The sequence below is a fragment of the Vipera ursinii genome (assembly GCF_947247035.1).
Source record: "Vipera ursinii genome assembly, chromosome: 1".
NCBI classification, from domain to species: Eukaryota; Metazoa; Chordata; class Lepidosauria; order Squamata; family Viperidae; genus Vipera; species Vipera ursinii.
Window position 1 is genome coordinate 50,164,293 of NC_139512.1, and position 18,148 is coordinate 50,182,440.

Genomic DNA, 18,148 nt, shown 5'->3' on the forward strand with positions numbered 1-18,148 from the left:
TGTAGCTGATTCTTTGCCAACCTCCCAATGATTAGGAAACCTTTTAATGGCAGAAAGCACTAGAAACACAATCCCCAAATGATCAGATAGTCCTGTATCTCTAAACAGATATAATTCAAAACAATGAGTGTGTAACTTATCTCTTCCTCCATTCTTACTTTTTTCCTCATGAAACATCTACCCATTTACTAGGTCCAAAAGGACATAACACTTGGCACTGGGTACACTTTCCCTGCTTTGGGAAGCCTCAGAATACAGTATAACAGAATAACATAGTTGGAAGTAACCTCGGATGTCTTCTAGTCCAGCAAAGCTGGATGAGGAATTCTGGGAGTTGAAGTCCAGAAGTCTTAAAATTGCCAAGGTTGAGGACCCCTGTTCTAGTCCCACCCCCTCCTCGAGCAGGACACCCTATACCATTTCAGACAAGTGACTATCCAGTCTTTTCTTAAAAGCCTCCATCAATGGAGCACCCACCACTTCTGAAAACAAACTGTTCCACTGGTTGATTGTTCTGTCAGGAAATTTTTTCTTAGTTCTAAGCTGCTTCTCTCCTGTATTACTTTCCATCAGTGGTGGGATTCAAATATGTGAACAACCGGTTCTTTGTGTGGATGCCACTTCCAGAAGTCCATTCTGGGCCTGGGCAACAAAAAATTACCTACCGGTTCTGCCGAAGTGGTGCGAACTGACTGAATCCCACCACTGGTTTCCATCCATTCTTTCTTGTCTTGGTTTCTGGTGCTTTGGAAAATAGGTTGATCCCCTCATCTTTGTGGTAGCCCCTCAAATATTTGAACACTGCTATCCTGTCACCCCTTGTCTTTCTTTTCACTAGACTAGCCATGCCCAATTCCTGCAATCGTTCTTCATATGTTTTAGCCCGCAGGCCCCTACTCATTTTTGTTGTTCTTCTCTGTACTCTTTCCAGAGTCTCAACATCTTTTTTGTAATGTGGTGATCAAACTGGATGCAGTATTCTAGGTGTGGTCTTATACGTGTAGTCTAATTTTTCCCTAGCATGTTGAGAAAGTTGTCTTCTAGTTGTGCTAAAAGCAAATACAAATCCCCATTTAAGCAGGAACCCCACTCAAAACTGGAAGCTGGAGACACTGGGGATAGGGCTAGCATGCATGATCACATCCTGTATCCTATCAGGCAAAATGCCAGCCTGGAGGTACTCAAACTTGGGCATTCACACACAGTTATTTTATCCGAGAGTAGCATATGTTGGTTTATGTTCCCTAGATCTTTCCAGAGAGATGTCCTTACTGTTCAGGAAATTTTTCTAAATGACACTTGTAGTATTTTAGTACTCCTGACAACCAGACACAAACCTGTTTGGTTTTGTTCTGATGGTTCCTGGAACTCAACCTAGCTTCAAATAGATGGAAATATCCACCTTCAGTTCACTCAAAGCCATGATTACAGAGTCAACAAAGCCATTCATTCATTCTTCTGTCCACACCTAAATTAGGTCTCCCACACCCACCCCAGACATATCTGGTACCTTCCAAATGCACTGGATGATAATGCACACATCTCCCACCCTGACTGGTTGGGAATGGCAGCAATTGTAATAATCACCCATCTAGAAAACACACCAGGGACAGCTATGCCTTGAGAATGACGGTTCTCCCAGCAGCAGAGATCACTTCCTCCTTATGTTGTAACAAGTTCTACAAAGCAACTCTTTACCTTTCTTAAACAGCAGATTCACGATACATACCAAGAAGGGTCATTCCACGATTCAGGCTTGGTTCCAGACATCGGGGTCGACTCTTGCCATTGTGGAGTAGTCAGTCTGTGTTATTGTAAAAAAAAAAGAAGAAGAAGAAAGAAACATAAAACTCAACCAGTAATTCTAGCAGACCAAAGTTGAACAGGCTCTGTGTTTCCAGCTTTATTCTTTGTAAGAATCCAGTGTAACTTGTCTTGCCACACCTCACCTCACCATCCCTTACAAAGTAAACATTTGTGGGTAGAGGTGGAAATCTCTTGTTCCTTGTGATGCCCACTGCTGTAACAATGCAATTATACTGTGTATTTAGTATTATTATTCTGCAGTGGGGTAGCAGCCAGTCAGAGTTTGCTTTCCGTTCTGGCCCTTTTTGTTTCTAAGCCACTAAATCTATCTAAAAAGACAATGGCCAGGAGTAAGTTTAAAAGATTATGGGTTTCCTTCTGTGTTTGGGGAAGCAGAGGAAGGGGAAAACCAGATGGCTGCCCAGCTGAGCTATACTCCTATCTCCCTGTTGTCTGAGTGTGCATTTCCTTGCCCCCCTCCCTTTGCCTCCCTTCCCTATGTAAACAACTCCATCTGACATTGCCAGTTGCTTTTAATAATTCATCTCCCTTTGGTTACCAAGGAAAATGACTCCGGACCATCAGCAAATAATTAGAGGGGCTCTTAGCAACCAGCAGCTCAGTCCTTCGTTACCCTTCCAAGAGCTAATGACACAACCATTTTTAGGGTCAGCCAGCATTTGGTCTGTTTCCGTGTTTTCCCGTTACAAAAAGAGCATCCATCTGTAAGCAGTACATTAGAACATGCACACAAGAGTTTTCAGTGATGTACACATTTATCTGACTGATCTCGTTTCTATTTCAAACAGATCAAAATAGCAAATGTAGTCACTCTCTATTTACCTTACCACAAATCTGTGAGATTTTAAGATCTCACAGAGAGCTTAAAAGTGATTGGGGCATTGAGATCTTCCCATTTTAGTTGAACTAGCAGTTTCTCAATTGCCAGGCTGTGCAAACCCACAATACGTTCCCCACAATCAGCTCTAGTCTGCCTGATTTCTGGCTTCGTATGACATATTAAATCATGAATGAAAAATATGGCCTGCAATTAAACAACATGCTGAGCTAAAGTACGATTGGCTGGTTTATGGTGTAGTGTGTCATGGGAAGGGAGTTAGTATGCAAGTATACATATGTACAAAGTTACCATTAATTGCATATGGACAGTGAGATGGTGGCATATACATTTAATAAATAAAATAAATGTTCTACGTAAACAAGTATGTGAAAGCACATTGAACTGGAACTTATTTCAGAATTCCACTGATTGCTTATTCAGAGATATCTGACAGTAGTATGTGCAGGTGCGTGCAGTAAGAGTAAGCACACACATAAAACTGTCTTTATTTTATATGCTAGGTTCACCCTATTGTTCTTATTTGAGGTCTGACTAAATAATAAAAACTCCTCAGAGCAATTCTTTCATTTTTGTACTGTAAAACCTCGCTCACTCTAGACCTTGGAGAAACAGGGTTTTACAGAAAACAACCAGGACCAGAGATTTTGCTATTAGCAAGTCAGGAGCAGGAATGCAAACAAGAGTGTGAGAGAAGGCCTTATCTTCTCACTGTAGCAATAGCAATAGCACTTCAGACTTATATACTGCTTAACAGAGCTTTACAGCCCTCTCTAAGCAGTTTACAGAGTCAACATATTGCCCCCAACAATAATTTTACTGACTTCAGGAGGAGAAAGGCTGAGGCAACCTTAAGCTGCTGAGCTTCGAACTGCGATTCAAGCTGCCGAACTGCTGGCAGTCGGCAGCCAGCACAATTTTTTTTTTTTATTATTTTTTTATTAAATTTTTATACCGCCCTTCTCCCTAGGGACTCAGGGCGGTGAACAGGGCAGATAATAAAAGTACAAAACTACAAAAGTTAAAATAGAATTAAATTAATGCCCAAGATAAAACAGTAAAATATACAAATATTTAAAAACCCAAATTAACTCCCCATCAATTAGCCTGCAATACTGCATTTTAGCCACTGCACCACCACAGTTCTCTCCTAAAGACTGTAAAATATCCTAAGGAGGAAAAGCCGTCCTGTTATTGTGGGCAGCTCATGATCACCACCTAAAATTGCATGTTATGCCCGAGGCTAAAAATGTTGCCCATAATTCAGGTTTCAAATCATCAAAATTAATTCTCTATTCTATTATACACTGAAGTAGCTAAAGGCATATTTATAACATAACTACCTTATGTTATAAATATGCCTTTCCTTTGTTCTTTCTTGGACTCTAGCCTTTCAGTTGGATTTACCTGGTTAAAGGCACTGGACAGCTACATTTTAAAATCTTTTTAATCACCTCCCATTTGGGGAAGTCTCCAGTCATAGCTAAAATGAGAACTTGTATCCTAACAGAGTTTGTACTTTGGAAATTTATAGCCAGTTGAGATCCATCAAATGACACTAAATACCGGTGCTGTTTCCTTTCATTGGTCCTTTAATACTCTGTGTAATCTGTCTCCTACCAATGTCTCTAAAAACATTCCCCACACAGCAATTCAATTTAGCTCTTCCTAAGCGAAAGCCTTGGTTTCCTAAAAACACTAAACAAAGAAAAGAAAAGAAAAGCTGAAAGAGTTACATCATTATTATGGAAACTCTTCAGAAAACTAAGATTAGTCTACAGACTACTATAACAAAGCCCTTCATTAATTTAATCTGCAAATGATATTTATACCTTTCTCCCTCAGAATCTCTTATATACTTTCCTTTTAATACCCATTGCACCATCAAAGGGAAATCTGTTAATTTAAAAGTATATAGGAAGAAAACAGAATTGAATTACTGGGGATGTGGCAGCAAATATTTCCTCATTCCTAACTGGATAGTGTTTATTTAGCTCTTCCTTTTAATTAATGAGATCTTGTTTTAACAGATGAATGTACAATTTTTAGTTCTAATATAAAAATACCATGTATAACATTATCACTATACTGATACAATTGCACACATGATGCAATATACATCATTTGCATAGCTGCATCACTTGAATGTTGTCGCTGTGCAAATGACATAATTACATCATGTGCAATGATACCATTATCATGTAAATGAAGTACATTGCATCCGAGGTTGAGGTTTAGAAAACTGTGGTTCTCCTTTACATTTACAATTGAGAAACTTGGTGAAAACAGGAAAAGACTCAAACTCAAACTTTGGATCCTACCAGTTTTGATAAACCAAATTTTTGGGTTCAAATATTTTAACTAAGAACTTGGAATGAGACCTTGATCGGTAGTTCTCAAGAGGTTTTCTTTTTAACAAACAATACAAATTCCATGAGTTAAACGAACAATTTCAAACTCTACTAACAAAGATAGGTCCACTAAAACTCTTAATTTTATAACCCAAGCAGAATATGTCTGTCTTGTGCACCCTGATTTACATAACTTTAGCAGGTAAAAAGAAGTTTGTTCTATTTTGTTGATCGGCAAACATCCTTTAAAGTTTTGCTGCCACCATCTCAAAATGACGAAATTAAGAGCTAAAATTGCCTCTTACCAATTCTTTCTTAAAGGACTTAGAGGTGGAGAAACGGTGAATGCATTTGTTATCATGGTTTTTATTATTTATTATTGTCACTGATATGTGCATTGCACACTTTTTTTTACTGTTCTTCTATATTAGTGTTCTGTACCAGCCTGCTACCGGCCCTGCAGAAAAGGCAGGGACAACCCCTTTACAAACGGCAAGAGGCTGGAATTACGCCTGCCAAATTTATAGCTACAAAAACAAACAAGACACGAACCAAGAAACAGGAGCTTTAAGAAACACGAACTATCCAAGCGGTTGCCTTCAGCAAACCAGCCCTCCCCACACATTCCCCTTATATAGAGTTCAGGGCGTGGCTTCTCTCTGCCTCCTTCCGAAAAGCCCCATTGCCTTCCTCTGTTTACTAATTGACTGCCTCCTGCGTCGGGCGTCCTTGAACAGGGCCAGCTGTGGGTCATCTTCATCCACGCTGTCAGCTCACACAGCTGGGTCTCCGTGGTGACGAAGTGGGAGAGGCCTGGCTGAGGGCTCTCATCAGCAAGATCTTCAACCCCCTCAGCAAGGTCTTCAACACCCCCCTCCTCCTTTCTCTGAGTCGTCCGACCCAACTGCTGAACCCACAGGCTGACCCTGAAACACAACAATTAGTTTACAAGCTGGTTGGCTTTTTTGACCACAGTGCCACAAAAGCACTTGAAAATAAACGAATTCTGTTTCTCCTTTATTCACGAGACTAGTGAATCATGAGGAATTACAATTTTGCATTACAATAATGCATTATCATCAACAACAATAATAGTAATAAAAATGGGAAGGGACCTTGGAGGTCATCTAGTCCAACCTCCTGCTCAGGCAGGAAACCCTATACCATTTCAGGCAAATGGCTGTCCAGTCTCTTCTTCAAAACCTCCAGTGTTGGAGCATTCACAGCTTCTGGAGGCAGGTTGTTCCACTGGTTAATTATTAATTAATAGATATTGTATAGAGTAGGACAGATTGCTCCTCTTGAAGGTCCTGACCTAACTTGGCTTTTCTGAGATCAGTCAAGGTCAGTTAGGGGCTGCTTCCTCCTATTCACAGGCCTTGGGGGTCAGGCTAGCAGGAAATCACAGTCTTTCTGCCAACTGTGACTTCTACTTGCATTTTAACAGAACAACATATTAATAGTTCATCACACTGTCAAACCATCACACTGTTTTCTTAATGCAATCAACTTGTTTCATTCACAAGCAACAAAAGAATCCAGAGGACGATAATTTGCCATTCCTTATGATTTCCAGCACTTTCTTCCTTTTTTTCCTGATTACAAAAATCTATTAAGAGGGAAAACACAGAAAGGATTCTAGATACTATCACCTAATATCTAAACCAGGGGTCAGCAACCTGAAACAGTGAAAGAGCCACTCGGAACCGGTTCCCTCACAAAAGGAAAAACTGGGAGCCGCAAAAAATGTGTGCACATGCGCGTACATGCGCGCATGCGCAGAACAGGGTTTGACTGAAGAGTGGAGCCAAGGCGAGATATGCACCTACCCTGCATATTTGAATTGATTGGTTGAACTTTTTTAGTCCCAATTTTTTTGGGGGGACTACACATAGCAGAGGACTGGGAGCCGCAGGAGACGGCTGAAAGAGTCGCATGCGGCTCTGGAGCCGCAGGTTGCAGACCTGTGATCTAAACTAAAGCTCGGAAGACTAAACCTCTAGCCCCGGTGACCAATCCAGATTGGATCCTGTAGTATCTAAACCAGTGTGCCTAGACTAATGCATACTGAATGCCAACTGTTGTGTTGTAGCTTAGCTTCCAATCATATTTAGAAGTGTGAGGTAAAGGTAAAGGTTCCCCCGCACATGCGTGCTAGTCGTTTCCGAATCTAGGGGCCGGTGCTCATCTCCTTTTCAAAGCCGAAGAGCCAGCGCTTGTCTGAGGACGTCTCCGTGGTCATGTGGCCGGCATGGCTAGATGCCAAAGGCGCATGGAACGCTGTTACCTTCCCACCGTAGTGGTCCCTATTTTTCTACTTGCATTTTTTACATGCTTTTGAACTGCTAGGTTGGCAGAAGCTGGGATGAGTAACAGGCGCTCACTCTGTTACGCGGCACTCGGGATTCGACCTGCCAAACTGCTGACCATTTGATCGACAAGCTCAGCGTCCTAACCCACTGAGCCACCGCGTCCCTAATTTAGAAGTGTAAGGAACCAAAATAAGTATGTTTGGCACCGTCACATTTTTTAAAATCTACAAGAATTTTTGAAAACAAATTTGTTGTCTTGGTTTTAGGGGTACAGTAAAGCCTTAGTATGCCAGTCTTTTATGCTACAGAATTCTGTGCAATATATGCCATTTGGGCAATGAAAGCAGAAACCTACCTTATACAGAGCAAGCTTCTGATTATGTAGTTGAGCATTTACTACCCTGAACAAGTGCATCTCATTCTTCTTCAAAAGATTAATAAGATATTCTTTTTCAGCGAACATAAATTAGCTGGTTCTGGACTAACATATGATCATATGAATGGATGTACATTTATATTTTATTCCCAACTGGCATAACTATAAATATGTGCATGAACACATACAAATGTGATCATTTGCATTCTTTAAAACAGAGGTCTCCAAACATTCTGGGCTCGCAGCCTGGAGGGAAGGAGAGCATCTTCCAAATTGGTGTGTGCACTGGTGCGGCACTAGCAGCCCCATTTGTGCATGGGCATGCGCTGGTGCTATGCACATATGTGAGCAGCCACGCACCCCCCATGGTGGGTAGCAGCACCATTCACACATGGGGGTGCTAGTGCAAGTCGGGGGGAAATGCATACCCAGGCATGCGCACACCAGCCAGCCATTTCTGTGGCTCGCTGGCCAAGAGCCCTGCTTTAAAAGCCATTTCAACTTTGTTTTGCATAGGTATTGCTTTATTTACACAGCTCTATTCATAAACCTTCCTTCCCTGCAGTCATATGAAAAGATGTACTCCAAATCAATGAAGAGGCAGCTTGTAGTTTAAAATGCAAAAGTGAAGATTGTTTAGGAACCCTAAATATCAAATATTCAACTAGTCGTCTCCTTTTCCAGATATGCAGCTCCTGAATCCTGCATCTCTGAAAAGTCTGCCTCTGTTTTTGCAGAACAGAGCGTGCAACTTAAGATTTGCCTCCAATTAGCTGTTACTTGCTAGACAAATGAATGATGTTTATCCATATATGTGACTTTGGCTGCTAAGAGTACAAGGTCAGTGGAGAGAGAGGAAAGCTGTGGTCAGATGCACTGAGTCAGCACACCAAGGCGAATCAATACTGAGCATCAACTAGGAAAGACCCATCAATAAATGCTTCTGTACACAAACATCAGTTCATGACTTCTGGGTCAATTGGAAAGAAAAGATGTAGCTGATCTCCAATGTCATGGGGCCAGTACCCTTCTATCTTTCAAATGGGAGGAAGGGAATGAGAGGCTAAACTCCTTTCAGAGGTAAAACTGGCTTGTATTATGTGAACTGCACATCTAAGTCTTGAGCTCACCCTCCTCCTCCACCACCACCTCTTAGTAAATTTAGTAAATTTTCATGTTTTATATTTGTTTCAAATTAACACTTTCTTTCAAACTGGCTAGTTTATCGCCAAATTAACAGGGGACAATCAGGTTAATTTAAAATAGTGGCAGCGGAATCTGTCCAAATGCTTTGAACTATAAAACCTTATCATTTTATTTTGTGCCAGAAAGTGTAGAAGGAAAACAGCAAAATCTGATTTGTGAACTCCAAGAAGAACCCATTCTATAATTCCATCTGCTGCAGCTGAAGTTGAAGAAAGACAACAAAACTTCTCTGAAAAAGAAAAACTACATGCAGATTATGTGGAAAAAGGAAATCCTTAAGGTTGTTTCATTTTTCTGGAAAGTAATATATAATTTTTGAAGTCCTTTGATTCTGCTATTTGTTTCCCACCATTAACAATTTATGCATGACATATGATTGTATTTAATATGTACAAAATTGAAAAAAAATCCTGCAAAGGAATATTTGTTTTCATCCTTTCTCACTTAATTTCTAGTTTCAGAATCTCCCTTCTGTTTTGCTTATTTCATATATCTATTCTATAATCATTTATTGTTAAACAAATCAAGGCAGCCAAACACAAAATGAATTAATGTCAGACAGCACTTAGCATTTTATGAAAGAATATATGTATGAAAATCTGAAATGATGAACAAAAAAGAGCACTAAATCTATCTAGAAAGAAAGTTTAATATGTTTTCATTTAAGCTTTCCCAGCCTGGTACACTTCAGGTGTGTGTGTGTGTGTGTGTGTTGTGTATGTGTGTGTGTGTAAAAATCTAAATTTATTAGCCAATATACTTCTGCTCACCAATATAAGGCCCTGTATTTATTGAAGCATTCCAGAGTGAGTTTAGTAATCAAAGGCTGAAGTGCTTCAAACGTGAGATAGGTTAAGAAATATGAAATATAAATAAATAAAATTATCCAACATGCAATCCCCAATTTTACTGGAAGATAACATAGAAGAGTTTGAATAAAAAACTGCAACACTTAGGATAATAGAAAGGTTCTGGCACTTTCCTAAGCCAGCAGAGATGCATCAAATGTATTAAAAAAGGATACAGAAGGGGCTTTGAGTAAAACCTGCAAAGAAGATGTCCAAGAAACAAATGGAGTATTACCCATTTTGGATCCCAAAATACACTATTTTGGGTTCATTAGGGACTGAAACTCTGTTAGAACTACACAACGGTAATTCTCAAGACTCAGCCCTCCTCCGCTTTCTAAAAAGAAGATTAATCACAGAGTTTTCAACAGGAAAAAAGGAAGCCTATGTAACCTAAGGCACTTTGAGAAGAAACAGTGTTCTGCTTAATTACGTTAAATGTTTCCTTTTTGTAATGACCAAAAAATTGGTTCCAGCATTTAAATCTCACCTCATTTCTCACCCTCAGCCTCTACAAAGGTCTGCTTTTTTAAAGATGTTACCTAGTTTTAACACTCATGTAGAAAATATCCCGTTACTGATATAAGGCTCATTATCTTGCATGCATGAAAAGAAGCAAGCGTGAGAGATAAGGCAGCTTCCTTTAAAAGTTGGTAACAATAAATGGTAATCAGAAAATGAATGTTTTCTCATTTACATGTATTTAGAAGAAAGCAGCCCTCTTTTATGGAAATTTCTGCTTATTACTACTGATATAATACATCTGTGCACTGTACTAAGCTACAAGAAGCATTTTAGAAGTTTTCTAGGCTATCTGTAGTTTCTCACTCTTATTTGCAAATATTTCCTTATTTCCAAATATTTCTTGCAATAAATAATGCAATTCCACATAGTGTTTTTACAAAGAATCCAAGTCTCTTGGCCAAGATATTTGGTACACGTTAAGTAAAATGGTACATTTGAGACACAGGACATGCCCAGGTACATATAAAGTCTTCTTTCTTGTATTTTGCTGTGCATCGGCTTCTATCCTACTGAATATGCAAAACTTCAGCATGGGGAGATGGCAAGCTGGTACCATGCCATAGCCAGTCCCATTGGCTTTGTCACAATGCCACAACCATTTCAGTATCCACAAGTCAACCCAAATTTCCCCAGTGGAATTTTTCTAAATATGTTTTAATTACAATTCCAATCAATCCCCCTCAGCCGAAACAAACTTGCTTACTTAAATAATTTCTCCTTTACTATCCAATATCCCTCAGCTTTCCACCTGCAATATTCTAGCAAAGCACCTGAGTCTTTATTCTGTTCATTTTCCCAGTTCCACAAATACAAGATCTTTCTAGATTAAACAGCGCTAGAGTACCAGCTGAGAATCCAGTTATCAATTGACACAGATATTGACACTAATCTCTCCATCGGATAAAATCTTTCTGTCGTCTGTAAAATAATTTTGCAGTAACCGATATTGACATTTCAACTGCAACCAAAGCTGCACAGAACTAGAACAAAATATGTCTTCCCCTGACTCTGCAGATATCACACTGCTGGCCTCAACACAATGCTTTTCACATATGCTGGTCTTTATCTTACAGGATTTGAGTGAAATGAAACCCAATATCTCTGGAGAGAAGAAAATTATGGAAAACTGCATCATGTTCTTTCAGCAGCATAAATGTCACTACAGCACATGCTGAGACTAAGAAAAGGCCAGCTATCCAATTTTCAAATGGAGAAATTTTTGAAGATAGAATTTCTTGGCAGATCAATATTGCTTGAGTTTCACATACCCTTATACTTTTACTGCAAATTGCAAAAACAGTGTAGCCCTACCATCTTCCATACGAGTTTAACATTATGCACATATTAATGTCTGTGAGAACTTACGGGCATTTCAATATTCCATTTATTTATTTATTTATTTATTTATTTATTTATTTATTTATTTATTTATTTATTATTGGATTTCTATACCGCCCTTCTCCCTAGGGACTCAGGGCGGTTCACAGGGCATATATTGAAGTATAAATCTGAACTTAGGGTGTACATTCCCTGGTTATCTTGAGTGACTAGTGGAATGCACCTAACTGTCTGTAATTCATATTGCTTTGTATTACTCAGATGATCTCAATAATTTCGGTACTTCATTTCTTGTTTCTTACTGAAATGTGTCACTTCACTAACAAAAGGCATGCTTGCCAGGAAGACCTCTCTGCCTGTATCTGGAAAAAAAAATTCACAGGAAAAAGCAGTTGTCCAGATAAGAAGACCCAAAGTTTATCCATCTGCAGTTCTCTGAAAATCATTCTCTCCATGTGCTTGTCAAATCTGCCACTGCTGATCATGCTTGTTTTAATGCTTTGTCATCCTTTGGAAAAAGCCAGACCTCATTATAGCAGTATAAGTACAGATTGTTTTCACATCATTATGCTTTCATCTTTGCAGGCATAGTTCATTTCAGTGCAGTTACAGTACACACAGAGAGCAGCAAGGGTATCAATACCATCCACACTATTGGAAAAATAAGGGATACTAAATCTGGGGCAGTTCCCACTGCACAATTACGGTGTCTAGTGAACAGAAAACTGCTACTGAATGCTTCAGTCAAACTGACACCTCTGCAAATGGAGAGCTGCTCCACAAGGGACATTTATGTCACTTTAGCATGGGTACTATGCAGCCCACTTCTTGCAGCATCCTCCTCCTTGTGTGGTTGAGATGATTATTTTTCCCAATGTGTCTGAGTTGCAGCTTAAAGCGCCAAATTTCCATTTTGCAATTTGCAATGCTGCAGTTCTGCAGAGCTTGGGTAAACCAAATCCCACTCATGAAAAACTGGAACCTTACCCCATCTGAACATGAAGTCCTTTGGTGGATTTCAGAGCACCCTCAGTGAATTACCCTTCCAGTCACTTTCTAGTCAATTTCACAATCCCTGCCTGTAAAAACAAAAACAAAAAACCCTGCTGGGCTTGATTATCTCTGTTTGTATGAACACAATGTGCTAAACCAGGGGTAGGCAACCTTGGCTCTTTTATGACTCATGGACTTCAACTCCCAGAATTCAGTTGAAGTCCATGAGTCATAAAAGAGCCGAGGTTGCCTACCCCTGTGCTAAACGCTTGCTTTATCTTACCTCTCAGCTCAAGTGGGCCATTGCTATCTTTCTGCACTATTCCCATGGATATTCCACCCTACAACTTACATTATTATATCCTCTTCTTGCATAACTACAGGGACATGACACCAACAGAGTTTCCAATAAGGGCTTATCACCCCAGAGTTTTTACTGCAACCGATGTCTATACACATACTGCATATACTAGAAACACCCCAATGAAATCAAATGAAGACTAATACTTTATTTTTCCCGCTTTGGTATAGAATAGGAGCATTTGTTTTTATTTTGTCAGGAGCTGCTATAGCTGAAGTGTGGGGCACTGACCTTCGGTAGCTGCCTTCTCTTAGGCTGGAGGCAGCCTGGACTGGTTAATGCTTTACTTTGGCTATTCTCCGCATTCTCAGCTCAGCAGAAACTGACTTCCAAATACTTTAAGAGGATGAGACTGGAAACTGTGCCATCTGGAAATGCCAGAATATTAACGTCTAATGACTTTAGCTCTCTTGGGAGCTTTCTTTAAAGCAAAAAACGTTGGAAGAGGAGGCCTGGATGTTCTGTGATTAGAGGAGATGAGATCCTCAGACAGGGTCCATCTCCCTACAAATAAAAAACTCCATCTTGTTTTAGGGAAGATTACAGTACACAAAATAGGAGGCCATTCTGAAAGTAGGCAATAATGGCTTATCTGAAAGGTTTATCCTACAGGTGTCAGATTTCCCATAGTACTCCTAAATTCCACCACTAGATCCTAAATGAAATAAAAAGATAATTTGAAACATTTATATGGGCAAAATCATGTATGATTGCCAAATATCACTAGAATTCACTCCTTTTTTTTACAGCTTTATAGTATCTCAGGAGCAAGGTATCCAAAACTGACAATGTTATTAAATTGGTTTAAAATAACTCCACATTAACTAAAAGATCAATAAGCATTTTAAAATAATGCCAGTGCCTATAAATCAACTCTCACAAGTCCAGATAAAGACAAGGAAGGTTTCTATGAGGACCTGGACCAGATTATTCAAACAAGTCATCAGTCAGCAATTCATCATTCTGGAAGATTTCATCACCAGAGTGGGGACAGACAATAACAACTGAGATGGAGTCCTTGGTAAACCAAGGGTAAGCGAACTGAATAGCATGGCTTGCTGCTTCTGAGCAAATATGCCAAGTAGAACCTGTGCATTATTAACATGATGGTCAGACAAGTACAAAACTACATGGATGCATTCCAGGTCCAAATGCTGGCACCTCCTTGACTAGTATGACAGCATGATATTAAAGATGGCACCATTACCTGTACCATACGAAGTGCTGAGTGCTGGACTGACCACAGGCTGGTCTGGTTGGTCTGAAACCTAAACATAGTCATTCAACATCAGCAGATTATAAGAGCCAGATCAAGCCCAATGTTTCCAAGAAGTACTTAATGAAAAACTCTCCAGCAATTTACTGCTTGTAAGAACATCTATGGAGAGTCTCAATCATCCAGGTCATAGTTATCCCAAAGGTGCTTTTTTCCCCACAAGGACTTTCTTGTTTTGCTTCTCATGCAAGAAGCTTCTTCACCTCTGACTGTATGGAAGGAAAAAAAAAGCACCTTTGGGATGCTTGTAAGAACATGTTCCGAATAGTTTAAAGATATCATATAGACTAATATTCCCCAACCTTTCATGTGAGTGGAGCTGTGTGCATGTGTACGCTCCAGCCTGCCACTCATGTGGCCCAAAGTGAATATAGGCCATGGCCCAATAGTGGGCCACTGTGCACAGTTTGGGGATCTCTGATATAAACTGCAACAACTGTACTTGGACTGAAAACCCAGGCACATGGAAATAGTTTGATGAAAAACACAAGACCATTTCAGCAGCCCTTCGGGCCAAGAACAAGCCCTCTGCAGAAGGGCAGAACGACCCATCATCTGTTTCAAAGAAAGGCAACTTTAAACACCTGCAGCCCAAAGTGCAGATAAAACTGCAAAAAATGCAGGACAAGTGATGGCAAGGAAAGCTGAGCAGGTAGAACGTTATGCAGACATGCATGCCACCAGAAAGTTTGTCAAGTGTCATGAAGTCAGCTTATGGTCTTTCTACATCTCAATGCTCCCCTTTGCTGTCAACTGATGGGTTGAGCCTGATCCAACGTTAGGAAGGGCTGAAAAACCATTGAGCTAAACATTTTTTCAATCTACCCTGATGTTTCACAGCAGATTGCTCAGCTGCCTGTCTTAGATGCCCTAGATATGCCTCCCTCTACTGATGAGATCAAGGAAGTGATCTCATAGGTGAACTCAGAGCAACAGGGCAGGATGGTGTTCCTGCTGAGATCTACAAACCATCAGACCAAAATGCCTTACAGGCATTCCACGACACCCAAAAGGTATTTTCCCCATTCATGATCTACAGATGACCCATGAGCCACTGCCACAGGAAATACTCATGCACAAAACTTCATCCAATCTTCCTAATCTTCCATACATTCATGGAAGGACAAAGTAGCCAGAAAGTATTTTTTTTAATGGAAAAACACTCAAGGGCCATCTATGCATCTCTAGGTAGGTCTTAGAGGGCTCTTGTCTAAATCCCTGAGCCATAGTCACAGCCTCAGCCGATGATACTAAACTTAGATAATTCAGAGGTTTACTTGGTATAAGGCCCTTATATCCAAGCTCTTAATTTTGTTGAAGAACATCACCGCCTTAGTTTTAGACTGAAAAGAAATTCCCCACCTTCAGCTCTGAAAAGTTCATAGATTTCAAGCAAGAACTTCTAAAAGACTGCTATACTGGATATTCAGGATAAAAGGTGGCTGAACACTTAACAAGAGCTGAACTTCTGGTTTTCAGCAAATCTGCAATGGCAGAAGTCAGAGTAAATTCTTCAGGTTGGCTGCTTACAGGTTGCTGAAGGAAATCCTCACACTAAATGGCACTACAGATGGGAGGACTTAAATCATATTTTCTTCTCCTCAACTTGCCCTCCCCCCTTCCAAAACCCAAGTCTTGTGCTGTTTGCCACTTACCTGACAAGGATCAGTGGGTCAGTCCTGAACACACGCTATTGAGAATAACGGGGGATGAAGGAGGGATGCCTGGGTCTTGAGTAGCAAAAGGTTTCCTTTCAGTGGGCTTCAGTAAAGTTCCCGCAATCAGTGTTGGAGCCGACTTTTGCCTTTAAACAGCAGTAACGTCTTGAGGGCCCTGGAGACAGAAGCAGAATGATGTGTCAGTATTGCTGAGGCTGCTACATTACAGACGCAGCTTATGATGCATAAGAATTGGCTGCCTTGTTTCCCCTCTCTCTTGCTTATCTGGAAACGGGGAGCTCCCTTGTGTTGGCAGGCAGCAGAGAGTTGGATTGGCCAACTGTCCGGAAAGGCCTGTTTCTTTTTCTAATCACAATTTATAACCCCAGTCAAGGAAGCAAGAGAGGGACCCCATCCTGGAAAAACATCCCAAAGAAACAGTCAGTCTTCTCTGTCACTTTAGCTGGCTTTTTGCCAAAGGCAATCACTATCTGCTCTCTCTTTACATTTTATACACCACGCTCAGCTGAAATGCATAAGTGGTGAGAATAAGTGGTCAAAATGCAAGTTAACACAATTGCCTGGATGTAAAGACTCAACTGCCCAATCCTCTTCTTGCTGCAGTAAGTCTGTCCAGTTTGGTTCAGTTGGCAAGTTATTCTTGTAGAAGGAAGATTATTGGTTAGGGCAAGCAAGTATAGAAGAATGCGTGGAGATTGATACCCAGAGTCTCTAGGCCTGGGGACAATGAAACGTCCATCATTAGCCCAAAAAACTGGAAGATGCTAGTTTTGTTCTGCATGATTCTGATTCATCGGAGAAAAAAGATAGTACAGATACCTGGTCTCAAGACTAGACATAAGATCCACCTGGATTTTGGACCTCAGTTTCGCAGGAACGTAAAACTAAGATGGAAAGGGAGGGATTGACTACATGATAAGGATTCAGGCAGGACCCTTCCCTAGACTAGACTAGATGTAATTTCATGGTTGTCTCTTTTCAATTAAGTAGCCCTGACTACTGAATACGGGCACATTTAAATCTAATATTTACGCCAAATAATTCCAGTCATGAAGAATCAAGACAGTTTATGTAAACTATGACCTCAACCCATCAGTGAACACATTGCAGCTTGCTCATGAGGTCAATTATCCTAACAAAAATGAGAAGAAGCTTCTAAGCCCTCATGATCTCAAAGAGCCGCAATTCACATTGGCAGACACATTTGCTAATTATTGTATACATCAATGTCAACCATACTTGTCCTTTTGTTCCTGAATATTTGCAAATTTATATTTCACCTCCCTGCTCTGAATGTGAATGAACGGTCGTGCAGATATACTAGCATCAAAAGTGCAAACTTCTGAGCATCACAAAGGCCTTCAATAGACGGCATTAAAGCAAAATGGGCAATATTCAGTAGCAGAATGATGGTTTACATCTAAAAAATCTCATTTCAATCCCAAGCTTTTCTAGGGAGGTAGGAACCCAATAAGAAAACAGTGCTCATTATTTTATTCCAGATGAATCAACTGTCTGGGTAAAATATTATTTTGGTAATGTTATATATTGTTTTCTTTGTAATTTTCTTCTTAGTATAAAATTCAAACTTATTCTGATTTTTCTTAGTGCCCATCAGCAGAAATGATGAAAAAGAGAAACAAGAACAGTGAATGTAAAACCCAAGAGTACATAAGTTCTTGCTTCTTTATAATATTCTGAAGGATACTAATTAAAGCAAATGTTTTTAGGTGATGGCTCCCAATTATATACCATTGTAAGGGCTGCTTTTGAAAAGTTCTGGCCCCTTGGCCTATGGGAAGGGGGCAGACAATCTCTAGGACCTTTTAGTTCAGGGATGGGCAACTATGCCCCCTTTAACAATCTATGGATTCAACTCCCAGACAGAATTCCTGAGCTAGCGTAACTGGCTCAGGAATTCTGGGAGTTGAAGTCTAGCTTGTAATGGGGCCATAGTTGTCCACCTCTGTTTTAGTTGATAATCCCTTATATATTCTGTGCTTTACCCATATTCCTAGTTCAGTTTACAGTGCATGATGTATCTGCAAAGCACTAAGCAAATGTTAATTCGACAGTATCATTAGTGTGCACACACCCTTCCCAGAATTGCAGCAACTTGATATTTGCTTGGCACTGTCCTGTCTATGCGTACACAGCTAAGCATTAGCTAATTATTCTTCTGCATCACCACAAAGTGTAGCAAATAATATTGGCATTG

At 40.1% G+C, this 18,148-nt stretch overlaps 1 protein-coding gene across 11 annotated transcripts in view; it reads right to left on the reverse strand.

The window, feature by feature from the left end:
- TMEM63C (transmembrane protein 63C) overlaps positions 1-18,148 on the reverse strand; it is an 86,713-nt gene that overhangs the window by 44,942 nt on the left and 23,623 nt on the right. For 7 of the 11 annotated variants that reach the window (XM_083349199.1, XM_083349195.1, XM_083349194.1 and 4 more), the window contains 2 exons: positions 15,907-16,084; positions 1,730-1,804 (listed from right to left, as the gene is read on the reverse strand). The gene's annotated coding sequence lies outside the window, so the exon portion shown is untranslated. Of the gene's footprint in view, positions 1-1,729; positions 1,805-12,608; positions 12,725-15,906; positions 16,085-16,749; positions 16,768-18,148 lie in introns of those variants that run through there. The other 4 variants (XM_083349190.1, XM_083349197.1, XM_083349198.1 and 1 more) reach the window with 3 other exon arrangements.